This window comes from Mirounga angustirostris, unplaced genomic scaffold, assembly GCF_029215605.1.
Source record: "Mirounga angustirostris isolate CCGP_5_RB_7025 unplaced genomic scaffold, mMirAng1.0.hap1 SCAF_12, whole genome shotgun sequence".
Lineage (NCBI taxonomy): Eukaryota > Metazoa > Chordata > Mammalia > Carnivora > Phocidae > Mirounga > Mirounga angustirostris.
The window spans coordinates 87286684-87300685 of NW_026991720.1; the positions used below are offsets into that span (position 1 = coordinate 87286684).

General features: G+C 40.9%; 1 protein-coding gene across 6 annotated transcripts in view; it reads right to left on the reverse strand.

Annotated features, from left to right (window-relative positions):
• SRPK2 (SRSF protein kinase 2) overlaps positions 1–14002 on the reverse strand; it is a 245556-nt gene that overhangs the window by 131335 nt on the left and 100219 nt on the right. The window lies entirely within an intron of this gene.

A 14002-nucleotide genomic window follows, 5' to 3' on the forward strand; every position in this document is an offset into this window, starting at 1 on the left:
GCCTAAGAAAATGCATAATGCTCTTCAGACAGAATAGATTTGGGGTTAAAAAGCCCTGTCAGGCAGGGATGGGCAATAAAAGGGAAGAAGACAGCAGAAGTGTGACTTCTGTCCGCAGGCGCCCATTACCCTCGCTTTGTTCCACTGGCAGCCCGGTCTCTGCCTTACTGCTGCTTATACACAGACATTGCTGGAGGAAGACAGGAGGGGTGCACGTTCTCACTACATGCAGGCAACCTGACTCAGGACACCCTGTACGTGGAAACCCTCAACATCCTTGTGGTTCAGTGCACCCTGAGGTGCAGGGGGTGGGGCTGTGACTCATGGCTGTGTTACAACCCCCATCACCACCCAGAGCGTGACATCGTCAAATCATAAACACACTGGTTTTCTTACCTGTAAAGTGAGAAAAGAGCCATCTATGCTACACATCTAGAGAACTGTTTAAAGAATTAAATTAATAGTGAACAGGAGAATGCACTATAAAACAAAAGCGCTGGAGTTATTTGTTCTATTCTCTGGCTAAAGCAGAGCTAAAAAAAACAGTCCTAGTATAATTTAAAATCACCATTCCTGGTTTTCTTAAAGAAAAAAGGAAACCGTCAAACCAATTTCTTTGTACAACGTTCCAAGACTCTAAATTTCTTAACTTTAAGTACTGAAAGTTATTGGCTACAAGAATCTAGGGGTGCCTGGGTGGTTCAGTAGGTTAAGCATCTGACTCTGGGTTTCAGCTCAGTCATGATCTCGAGGTTGTGAGACCAAGCCCCATTTCAGGCTCTGCACTCAGCATGGAGTCTGCTTCAGGTTCTTTCTCCCTCTCCCCCTCTCTACTCACTTGTTCTCTCTTTCTCTACAAAAATTTTTTTTAATTAAAAAATAAATCTTAAAAAAAAAAAAGAATTCAATGTGGAAGTTTAGATGACTCACTTCACCATTTGGGGCATCAGTCTTCCTCATGCAGAAAACAAGCATGGAGGATACACTGGATCTCCAAGGTCTTTCCTTTCCTGTGATGTTTTTTTCATTCTATTCATCTATGTACGCCTGGTCAAAAGAACTAGTGAAATGCTGTTGATTAGTTAGTAAAAATGAATCACTATAACTGAGTTGCATCACTCATAAATGAACTTTTACATTCTACCATCTCAACTGTATTAAAGTTAGAGGGGAAATGACAATTTTAGGGGCACCTGGCTGGTTCAGTCAGTAGAACATGCGACTCTTGATCCCATGGTCGTGAGTTCAAGCCCCACGTTGGGCGTGGAACCTACTTTAAAAGAAAATGACAACTTTGGTAATGTGGTGATTCCTCCTAACATTCCTTTCAGTAAGTGTACAAGGTGGAATGACAGGCGATATGATGTGTAAATCTTTGATTTCTTCACATTTCTTCTTGTTGTCCACATGCCTCTCTCAAAGCATGACTATGTTGCTGAGCTACATGTTATTCTAGTGTTCAAAAATACATCATTTTGTACCACATGCCCTCACATGCAACAAACGGTACAAAGAATGCTGATGTGTTGCACCAGTGGATGAAAGGCTGGCTGTGCCGGACTCATGGGGGACACGATGTTAGTCACCACACAGTAATTTCACATTCGGAGACCTACAGGATTTACCTCACACACATGAAAGGGGTGATACCACTGAACTCTTGGTGGAAATTCTGAAGTTCAGAACCGCAAAAAGTATCAAATCATATGAGGTAACTGGACAGAGCCTCATCTTTAGAAAAAGTTAACTTCAGTACATCTACTTTAAAACATTAAACAAAGAAATTTCTTGGAAAATGCTTAATTTGCATTTATTTAAAGTATCACTACAAACAGATCCATCATATCTGGTCCTAAGAATCAGAAAGCCTTTAAGATCCTCCATAAAATGTTTGATTGCGGGTGACCTGGGTGGCTCAGTCGTTAAGCGTCTGCCTTCGGCTCAGGTCGTGATCCCGGGGTCCTGGGGTCGAGCCCTGCATCGGGCTCCCTGCTCCGCGGGAGGCCTGCTTCTCCCTCTCCCACCCCCACTGCTTGTGTTCCCTCTCCTACTTTCTGTCAAATAAATAAATCAAATCTTAAAAAACAAAACAAAACACCTGAGACCTGACTTGAGGCTGACAGGAGCATGTGTGTGCGCTACACATGGGTGGAACATTTCCCTTCGTAAACCCTGTCAATGGCTCTTGGTAAACTTCAGCATTAAAATCCACAAGCCTGGGGTACCTGGGCGGCTCAGTCGGTTGAGCATCCAACTCGGGCTTGGCTCAGGTAATGATCTCAGGGTCGTGAGATGGAGCCCCACGTCAGGCTCCAAGCTGGACATGGAGCCTCCTTGAGATTCTCTCTCTCCCTCTCGCCCTCCCCCTGCTCACGCGCTCTCTGTAAATAAATAAAATCTTTTAAAAATTAAAATTAAAGGGCGCCTGGGTGGCTCAGTTGGTTAAGCGACTGCCTTCGGCTCAGGTCATGATCCTGGAGTCCCGGGATCGAGTCCCGCATCGGGCTCCCTGCTCGGCAGGGAGTCTGCTTCTCCCTCTGACCCTCCCCCCTCTCATGTGCTCTCTCTCTCAAATAAATAAATAGTTAAAATCTTTGAAGTAATTAGTAAATATTCTGAAAAAATTTAAAATTAAAATTAAAATTAAATCCAAAATCCTTACCACCGCACAGAAGAGTCCTTGCTGCCAGGGCACAAGATCTCTCTCACCTGATGTCCCATCCTTTCCTCCACCTCTTTCCCAGCCTTAGAGAATTTATCTAGAGCTCCCAAATGGTACCACAATGTTTCATTTTGCTCTGACTTCTCACATGCTATCTCCCCACCCCAGCATGCTGTCTCTAACCTGAAGATTGCAAATTCACAATTCAGCCCTCCCACTCTAAAAAAATACACACACTGCTGGCCCCTTCCCCCAAAAACTCAAAATTCTAGCAGGAAAAATGCAGTTTGCCAAAAAAAGATCTTGACTAAAAAGGTGATTTTTTTTTTTTTTTTTTTTTTAAGATTTTATTTATTTACTTGAGAGAGAGAATGAGACAGAGAGAGAGAGCACGAGATGGGGGAGGGTCAGAGGGAGAAGCAGGCTCCCCGCCGAGCAGGGAGCCCGATGCGGGACTCGATCCCGGGACTCCAGGATCATGACCTGAGCCGAAGGCAGTCGCTTAACCAACTGAGCCACCCAGGCGCCCTAAAAAGGTGATTAATGTTTACAATAAGGTTAGTGAATACTTACTGAACATCCACAAGGCCCTAGTCCACAAGCCCCACAAGGAGGGTTGGAGAATCTTAATTTCTACACATCTTTAAAATTTTTTTTTTAAAAAGGAAAGCCTATCATTGGTGTTAAGTGTTTTGTTATCTGTATGGGGTGAGAAGCTTCTATCACATAACTTCTTTAAAATTCTTTACAGGGGCGCCCGGGTGGCTCAGTCGTTAACGTCTGCCTTCAGCTCGGGTCATGATCCCCGGGTCCTGGGATCGAGCCCCGCATCAGGCTCCCTACTCTGCGGGAAGCCTGCTTCTCCCTCTCCCACTCGCCCTGCTTGTGTTCCCTCTCTCGCTGTGTCTCTCTCTGTCAAATAAATAAAATCTTTTTTAAAAATAAATAAATAAAATAAAATTCCTTACAAAATTAAGATTCATCAACAAAGGCACTACGTATACCTTAAGCGTTTCATAAATGCAACTGCGTACAAGAATCTCCTGTGCCTTGTGGTTTGTTAAAGTTGATTACATGGACTTCGCTCTCACGTACGCACACCCAGAGAACGCTGACAGTGTCCCCGTAACAGCGGCTTCACTAGACACAAGAGCCAAGGAGCAGGACTGGTACAGGTCAACAGTGGCTGGCACGGAACTCATTATCACCTAGACAACGCTCCAAAAGAGATGGCTGTGAGACTCCCAAGTAAGAGTAGACACACTGCCGGTGAGAGTATGAAGCAGTGTGACACTCCTGCCCAAGACCCCTACAAGCTGGCTTTGCAAGTGACTCCATCTCTAAGACCACCCAGACTCAATGAATACAATTATGGTATACCCATCGTATCACAGACTCAGTCCCCTGCAGCCTTTAAAAATGATACCAGAAAAAAACGATGCTACAGAAGAGTACTTAATAACCTCAGAAAGATCACAGGTGGTAAAAAGCCAATTCCAAAGTAATCTGTCAATATGATACTGGGTTTTCTTTTTGATGACGGTGATCCTGTTAAAGTGTGTCTGCTTGATTTTTATAGATCTACTTACACTAAAACAAAATATTAACCTTAAAAAATTAATAATGGTGACTGACCTTTAATGATAAAAGCTTGGTGCTTTTTGTGTCCTTCTTTTTATCTGAACTTTCTAAAATGAATAAACTTATCTTCTGAGATATGTGAAAAAGATAGTAAGGGGCGCCTGGGCGGCTCAGTCGGTTAAACGTCTGCCTTTGACTCGGGTCATGACCCCGGGATGGAGCCCCAGGTAGGGCTCCCTGCTCAGTGGGGAGCCTGCTTCTCCCTCTCCCTCTGCCCCTCCCCTTGCTCCTGTACACGTGCACGCCCCAAAAAAATCTAAAAAAAAAATTTGTATTAAATAATACTAATCATAATTAAGTTAAAGAAAAGGTTTAGTTCTCCTGTAGGAAGTAGTATATTTTCTCCTTACAGACAGTAAGAGCAACATTATTTTTCTTTAGTCTGGCTGTCAGGAGACTTGACGCCAAATTTGCCAGTCACCATTAGCAGGTGCACAGCAAATGCCATGTATCTGGGGGGGGGGGGGGGGGGTGCTTGTGACTATCCACCATCACAACCTTGGACCCTGACCTGCACTTTCTCCGGCCCTTTCTCTATTGCATTGTAGATATTCTTCCAAAACTAGCCTCAAAATCTTTTTTTGTGGGGGGAGTGTGGGTGAAGGGGGAAAAGAAAGATGGAAAAAGAAGAGAAAGGAGAAAGGAGAAAAAGGATGAGGTGACGGCTGCACAAACAGGATATTGCTCTACCTCTGTAATTTTCAGGTTAACTTATTGAAGTTTAAGTTCTTGTCTTCCTAATTCAAACAGTTGAGATCTTCTTGAATTTTGGTACCTTAGTATGCAGTTATTAGAGCAGTCATCACCAGTGTTTTTGTGTATTTGAATCATCAGAAAAACCCAAAGACATACTTCTTAGTATAACAATAGTTGGACTTGTACACCTCCAATATACAGATAATGCTTACAGTACTCACAGGATTTGAAAATCCTTTACCATAAATCCATACAGGTCTGTGGCTCACAGACTGTAAATCAATGTGCTACAGCACAGAAGAAATTATTTACCATGAGGTGAATTTAGATGGCAGATATTCTTCTAAGGCTGGTATGAGTTTTTGTTTTGTTCTTTTCATTTGCACCATCATTTAAAATGAGAGATCTAGGGCACCTGGCTGGCTCAGTCAGTGGAGCGAGCAACTCTTGATCTCAGGTTTGTAGGTTTGAGCCCCATAATGGGTGTAGAGACTACTTAAAAATAAAATCTTTAAAAAAATAAATAAAAATAAAAAATAAAAGAGATCTGACACACACAAACAAATTCTCAACTTCTCCTAAAAATCACAAAAGGCAGCAAAACTTGGCTTGTATTTCAACATGTCAGTAGCCCACAAGAGCAGATCAGCAGCCATCACTTTCTTTACTTATTTATTTTGGAGGGACGTGGGTTCTTTATAAACATTGATGTTGAAAACACGTCATTATAAAAACTGCATGACGTACCTATAAGCAAAAGGACAGACGTGTAACTATAACAACCACTGCAGAATAATAGTGTGTCTCTGAATACCATATATCTGTGTGCACAGGTTCATTTATACATACATGCTCATTTACACACACACACACACACACACGTATTATAAACTCTGGGTTTACAGAAGCTAGAACATCTTTAAATACTTTTTTGCCACCTGTTTTTCACCTTTCCTACTCTCTTTTTTTTTACAATGTCTTTTAATAACATTTTTGCATTATTAAGTCTTCTATAACACGGTTTAATCTCTGCATCATATTCCTTACACTGTATAAACTATAATGAATTTAATACTCTCACACTGCAAATCAGTTCATTTATTTCCAATAGGTGCAGAGTAATTTACAAAGTTGCAGAGTAATTTACAAAGACCATTTTGTGTTTTATTTTTGCCTTTGTAAAAGAACAGGAAAGGATGTTGAGTTCTCTGTGCTCCTTCTCCCCAGTTCTCACTCTCCTTCCTCTTTTTCTTTTTCTTTTCTTTTTTTAATTGAAGTATAACAGCAGCTACTTCTTTAGATGGGACTGTGGTCTCTAGTGTTCTAGAGTCTGCACCTGGCCCTCATCACTCACTCACAGTTGCCTTTGGTAGGCAAATGTTTGTAACCCCTTCACCGCACCTCTAGTCTTAATGTACATTCACCCAAAGTACAGTTATTGGTTATTTGTAATCTTTCCAAAAAAAAAAAAAAAATGCCAAGAGCCTCCCACTGGAGTGGTCCAGGATACGGTGCTCAGCACCACATGCCCAAAAAACTGACCAAACTTAGGTCAGGGGTAAGCCACCCACCAAGGCCTCTTCTATAAAGATCCCACGCTTCTATGCCGCCTTTGCGGCTCCCTGATTTCCAAATCACTGACTGGCTAGTGTACAGCAGCTGCAGATAAATGCTGCATGGAAGGACGGATGATGGATGGATGACAAATGTAACCTACACTAAAATTAGTCTCTAATTTCTTCCAGCCAGTGGCTGGAAGAATTCTGCTCCAAAGGGAATCTGCAATATGACTGCTAGAGATAGAGTTATTTCTTATTGTTGTCACTGTTATTCTTTTTTTTTTTTTTAAGATTTTATTTATTTATTTGACAGAGAGAGACACAGTGAGAAAGGGAACACAAGCGGGGGGAGTGGGAGAGGGAGAAGCAGGCTTCCCGCCGAGCAGGGAGCCCGATGCGGGGCTCAATCCCAGGACCCTGGGATCATGACCTGAGCCGAAGGCAGACGCTTAATGACTGAGCCACCCAGGCACCCCATCACTGTTATTCTTATACTAGGTGTTCCCACTTGTGCAAAACTTCCCTGACCTGCCATCTGGGGGTTGCGGCGGAGGGCAGTTCCCAAAGCAAAGAGGAGGTGCTGCTGTGGGTACACAAATTGATTATAGGTGATACTTGGGACTTGGTATTGAATTACAATGAATCTCATACTGAGAGAGTTACTCTTTTCCCAACTTCTTTCAGGCTATCTGAATATATCAAAGAGCCCGTCTCACTCTGGGGCTAACACGTATTTAAGCTCCTTTCTGACACTTGCCAATTTAATTTCCCTTGTAAACAGAGGGAGCATATGGCCAGGCCTAAAGCCTTATTCAGACAAGAGAATCAAGACAGGATTTATTAGTAATTGTTTTTTAAGGTTCTGGTAGGAATACAAAGTTTTCTTTTTAAAGAAAATTAACTTTAAAAAAGCATTATAAAAATTTATGTTACGTATATTTTATCAGAACTAAAAACAAGCAAAACACACGTTATTAAGTAAATAACAGCAAAGGATGGAGTATGACCAAGACAAACAGGACCAAGGTGATATACAAAATGCTGACATTTGGGAAATAAATGGCTATTGTTTGATGTTACCAGTTTGGCAAAGAGATGGAAGGTGTTCAGATTTAATTTCCATTTTACATTATAACAAATGTAAAAAATGTATGTAATAACAAACTGCATTTTTATGGTGATAGAAAAACCTAAGATTTATAACCTTGATACTCTGAGTTAAATTAGCTTATATGAGAATATATAACTATTTATGACTATATATGGCTATACTTTATTACTCTAAGCCAATACCGTAAAAATGATTCCCTATACCAAAAAAGTCTTCCCATAAAGTTCGTAAATTGTAAGCTGCAAATGATGATATAAAATAAAAATATTCTGCAATGAAAACACTTCTATATTTAAGTTCTTCCGGTGGGGCTAACACTAAGTAAACCAGTAAGTAGACCAAATGTCATTGATACTCCCCTTTGTCAAACAGCAGCTGTGACAAATGCTACAAAGGAGAGGTACATGGTTCTGTAAGGGCTTATAATAGGTGTAATTTGACCTAGGCAGGGCTTCTTTAAGATGGGAGGGATAGGAGCAGCATAAGAGCAAAGCAAGAGGGACATGACCAAAGTCAGAGGAGTCTGAGGTTAGGCTGGAGAAATGTGGGCACTCGCTAGCCCAGACATGGAGTTCTCCTTTCTGCCAAGAACGGTGGGAAGAGAGCTGAAGGGTATTTAAAGTGGAGTGACCTGCCTGAGCAGGTGGGTGTTCTGAAAGGTTGTGCTGGCCGTAATGTGGCAGCCCTCCAAAGAGGCATCAGAAAACAGAAGCAAAGTTTAAACTGATGACAAACACAATAATCTAGAAACTACTGCCTCTAGACCACATATATAATAACAGGAAGGAAGCTCAGGTAACTGTCCAGGTTCTTTTAAATAGAAATTAAAAGACAACAGTACACCTTTATTTAAGTGTGTGATACAGAAATTTTAGAGACCATGATATATATGTAACACTATACAAATTTAACATTATAAAAATGTAATATAAAATCGAAACCTATCAAAAATGTCCTAACTGCTTGGTCAGACCCAATGTGGCCTACCTACCTCAAGGGTTTTTAAGAGGACTGGAGGTCGATGGAGGCCCAGATTACTTCCCCGGTTCTCACCCAGGGCTTTTCCGTTTTATATGACAGGCTTCTTCTAATAAGGTTTAAATGAAGAAGTAATTTTGCTATTGAAACCAAGTCTGAAAACTAATGGTAACACCTGTGGCCTCCAGGGCCCAGTTAAAAGATCAGAATCAGTCAGTGGGAGAGCAGTACCTCAGATGACTACACCTTATGATTCCCATTTAGTCTAAACTTCTGATTTCCTTGATGAAAGTTGGTACTTAGAAAGTCCCTTATCTACCTCTAATTCTCCTCAAAAAGGCTCCAACTACTGGTCACGCTGGCACACCTATCAGAATTCTGACAGAGAAAGAAAAGGGGAAAGGAACAGAAATGGGAAGGCAGGGAAAAAGGATGTATACAGTCCCAACCTCGCCAGGACCTGGAGCAGAGTGAGTGCGAGTGCAGACTGGCGCACTCACTCCAGAAAACTGGCAGTGGCCACTAACGCTGAGCAATGGTGCTCCTGGGGGCACACACAACAGAAACGCATGCACACGTCCATTCCCCAAAAGATATGTATACAAATGCTCAGAGCAGCAGTATTCCTAACAAGCTGCAAACATCCCACATGCTCATCAACAGCAGAATGGATAAATAAAGGCGGGGCACATTCATATGGTGAATTCTGCACAGCAACGAGATGGAGCCAACTCCCACTACACACAAAATACAAGTGCATCTCACAGGTACAGTGGGGAGGAGACAGAGTAAAAGCGTGTGCAGAGGGTTTCTATTTATAGATGACGTTCAAAAACAGATACAAATGAACAGTCCTATGTGGAAAGAACTTCATCTTTACCTTAATACTAAGACCCAAATGAATCCCAGTCTTAACATATTAAGAGCCAAAAACTTTTATTGAGTAAACCTGGTAGAAAATCTTAGTGATCCTGGGCTTGTCAAAGATTTCTTAGATACAACACGTAAAACATAAACTACAAGAGAAAGAAAACCCAATAATTGGATTTCATAATGATCTACGATCTGTGCACTTTCCCATATATATATATCTTCAATAAACATATTACTGAAAATTCAATGAAAACAGAAGAAAGCGCAAGGACTGAGTGGAGCAAGACCACACAATCAGCCACTGTCATCTCTTCTCACCACTCAGGAAAGTGCGTCTCAAGTACACGTGCCCCGGAAACTCAGATTGTGGCCGAGGTGAGGGTGAGAAAGGCAGAAGCACACCACTACCTACCTGCCCTGCCTTGTGAGCTGGAACGGGGTGATTCAGTGAAGAGGGAATTCTGTTTTAAGATTTTTTTTTTTAAAGTAATCTCTACACCCAACGTAGGGCTCAAACTTACAACCCCCAAGATCAAGAGTAGCATCTCTACCAACTGAGCCAGCCAGGCGCCCCAGAAGAGGGAATTTTTTATAAAATCTGGCTATCCTTCCATTACTGCTCTTAGTTCACCAGAGACATGGAGGAAAATACATTCGACGTAAAAGCAAATAAAAGGCACCATGGTCCTGAATCCTTTTCCACCAAATATCCTTTACTTCTCTCTCCCATCCTGATTTTTTAAATTTTTTTCCCCTTCCATTCCCCTTTTCTTCCAGGCTTCTCTTTTTGCTTTCTGCAACCACACCTCATTATCATATGCCCTTTTTCTTTCACTTAAGAGGCTCCAAAATAAAGGAATTAAAATACACACAAAAATAGCGACAGATTCTTTATGTGTTTCACATGCCCTTCTCATGCTGGGGTAGGGACAACAAGCTCTACCCCTTCTCACCTACCCTGCTGACACCATATTGGCAGAACACAGGCCTCAGTGTCAATATTTTTATGATACCTTCTCCCTCTTCCTTTCTCTCTTCTCCTGAAAAAGGTAGTTAGCAATTTATAAATTCAATTAAGTGCTAGCTATGTGGATGCTAATAACCTAAGCTAGCACTTCTTATCTACTACTATAAAGACCCCTTTTAACCCCCCAAAATGTCAAACACATTACACACACACACACACACACGAAATGATCCTTTTGGTATCTGGTCCCCGAGAAAATGCAAACCTAGTAGGCACTGCTATTTGGGTAACTTCACTGACTGTGACCTTTATTAATTACAACAACATTTACATTTCACAAGAGCAGATGTGCACAAAGCTTTGTGTGAATTCAGGTCCCCAGCTCCTTAGGACCTTCCGCTCACAAACTCCTCAGCCCTCCCAGGAGTCCGCATGTAAAGAATGGGAATCCTCACTCTGAGCACCCTGGGCTCAACTCTTCTTTACTGATTAAGAATTGTCCAATTTTGTTCATGAGTTCACTGAAGAAGTAGCAATACAGTTTGACAAAAATTTTAATAGAGCAAAGTTCCTTCTGCTCACTGAGGATCTTTAGGGGATGATGTGTCAGAGTCCTCCCCACAGGCAATCCTTGCCTCCCTCCCTCCCTCCCTCCCTCTCTCTCTTTCTCTCTCCCCCACACCACCCTGCCTCCTCCCCTCCCCTCCTCACTTAGAACTCGTATTTGGAACTGTTTAATAAATGATTACTACCTTTTTGCTAGCTATTATCATGATTACTACTCCTTTCCCTCCTCTTCCCCACCCACTCCACCCCATAAGTTTCCAAATCCCAGAAGTGTCATGGCTAAGAAAAGTCAAGAAGAAACAAAACCTTGAAAACCTAATTTTTATATCAAATAAATGTTCACAGCTTTCTTTTTTTCATTAAACGGGGGTAGGTAAGGAAGTAAACCTGCGACTGGTCCTCTCACTACCATATTTAAGATGAATACATTCATTCATTCAACAGGCAGCAATTAAAGAGCAGATACTCATAGTAAGATCTGCTCCTAAAATCTGCAGAAGGGGGCCCCCTTGCAACTGATAATGTGTTCCTCTCAACTGGCAATAACGTACAAATCAGGTATCATGTGGTTTGTTGTTGTTTTTTTAATTCATTCAATAATGTTCTCTGTCCTTAATTTAAAAATTGATTAACATTTTCCCCTTTCTCCAGAGTATAAAACCAAAAAATAGAACTATAACTTTCTGTCACCCCACTGCATTTCATCCTATGAGTCAGCCTTTCTGAACAGGACTCCATACCTCCCCTACAAAATAACATTCAATGGGGGGGCGCCTGGGTGGCTCAGTCGTTAAGCCTCTGCCTTCAACTCAGGTCATGATCCTAGGGTCCTGGGATGGAGCCCCACACTAGGCTCCCTGCTCTGCGGGAAGCCTGCTTCTCCCTCTCCCACTCCCCCTGCTTGTGTTCCCTCTCTCGCTGTCTCTCTCTCTCTGTCAAATAAATAAATAAAATCTTAAAAACAAAACAAAACAAAGTAACATTCAATGGGCCTCCACTATTCTGTTAAAGGTAAAAATATAACCTTAAATTTCAAGGTGTTACTAAGATCTGTTAAGAAAACATATTTTCTAATTTAGGCTCCAAAACAACCTTCAAAATTCCACATATTGCTTCAAATCAGCTTTATTTCCTAATGAAGGATCCTAAGTCTACAGAAGTGAATTAGCGTTATTTTTTGTTTTGTTTCTCCCATTTCACAAAACTGAGTAAGAATTAATTGAGCCAACATTAGCCGGCACACAGGACTAGCAACTCCCATGAAGCCTTTGGTTAAAAATATGAGATGGAAGAATTATTAGGAATATCACATCACTGTTTATTATATTTTGTACTTAGCAATGTTGCTTCTCCACTGGAAGGCCTGAAATATCAAAAGATCATTCTATGCTGCAGACAGTGAACAAAATCAACTGCGGAAAATGGTTAAGTTTTGGTTTCTTGCAAACAAGTAGCTTCTCCCTTCTTTTAGAGAAGACAGGATTTCTCAAGACAAAACCAGAGAGGGGGACAAACTGTAGAGACTCTTAATCTCAGGAAACAAACTGAGGCTTGCTGGAGTGGTGGGGGGTGGGAGGGTTGGGGTGGCTGGGTGATGGACATTGGGGAGGGTAGGTGCTATGGTGAGTGCTGTGAATTGTGTAAGACTGTTGAATCACAGACCTGTACCCCTGAAACAAATAATACATTATACGTTAATAAAAAAAAATTTTTTTAAAAGACAGGATTTCTTTATCATTTTTACCAAAAAAAAAAAAGGAATATTGACCATATGTAAATTCCAAATAGCTTTAAGACTTAAGGCCATGACTCAAACACTCAAACAGCTAAATTAAAAAAACAAAAAAACAAAAAAACCTAAGACTTTAAAAATTTAAGTAACTGGTGAACAAGGAATTGAAGGACGTGATGTAATGTTACATGATCCTACAAGCTATTACATTCATGGGCAGGATATAGCATTACTAGGCCATAAATTTTTTTTTAACTTCATATTCTTGTTTCTCAAGTTTTTTCAAACACATTAAAAAAACAAAAGATTTGACTACTCATTATTGTATGCCTTTAAAAAAGAGAAGAAAAAAGGAGTAATTTCTATTTTTAACATATACACATTAATGAAACAACTTGTGTTTGCAAAGTGTTGGCTGACCCATAAACTACATTTATCACCAATGAAGTCAGCATATCACAAAAGCCATATATATGTCTAAGCACCCCCAAAAGAATAACAAACAAAGCAAGCAAGCTCTGGTAAAACTGTATAAAGCTGTCACAAGCATAGTGGCTGATTTCTAAACTTTAAAACCATAACCACATGCAACCTCCCTTTCCATCAAATTTAACTACAAGAGCTTGGGTAAAAAGATTTAAAAAATAAATAACAACAATAATAAATAAATGTAATCACCAAAATATTTTAGAATCTTTCCTTGAAGAATCTATTTTAACCACAGAAACCTCATTCATTCCTAACTTGTTTCTCGCTAATATTCATCCATTCTGCCCAACCTTCAATTTATCAATAGAGAATTCATGCTACTCAAAAGAGCTGACATAATTATTGCCGCCATCCCATTGAGAATGCTCTTCCTGGTAACCAAACTCCAACATGACAGTTGGCCCCCGGACCACTCACTATTTACACCACCACCCTCTCCCCCCCTTCCCATCACCACCATTTTACTGACAGAACACTCACAAGGGTCTAGATTGTTTTTCATCTCGGCAAACAGAGTGTTCAAAATCGGACGGCTAGCCACAAACTGGGAGTTAGAAACTACATAGAAATAAACACAAATGTGAATAAATTTTTCTGTTTTCAGTTTCTAAAGAAAGTAGTTAACGTCTTATTTGTAATGCTCTAAATTACAGCCAGGGGCCTTTCACCTAATTACACTAATAAATCGATTTAATGTCATCATTTTGCCATCAGATCACGTCCTCCA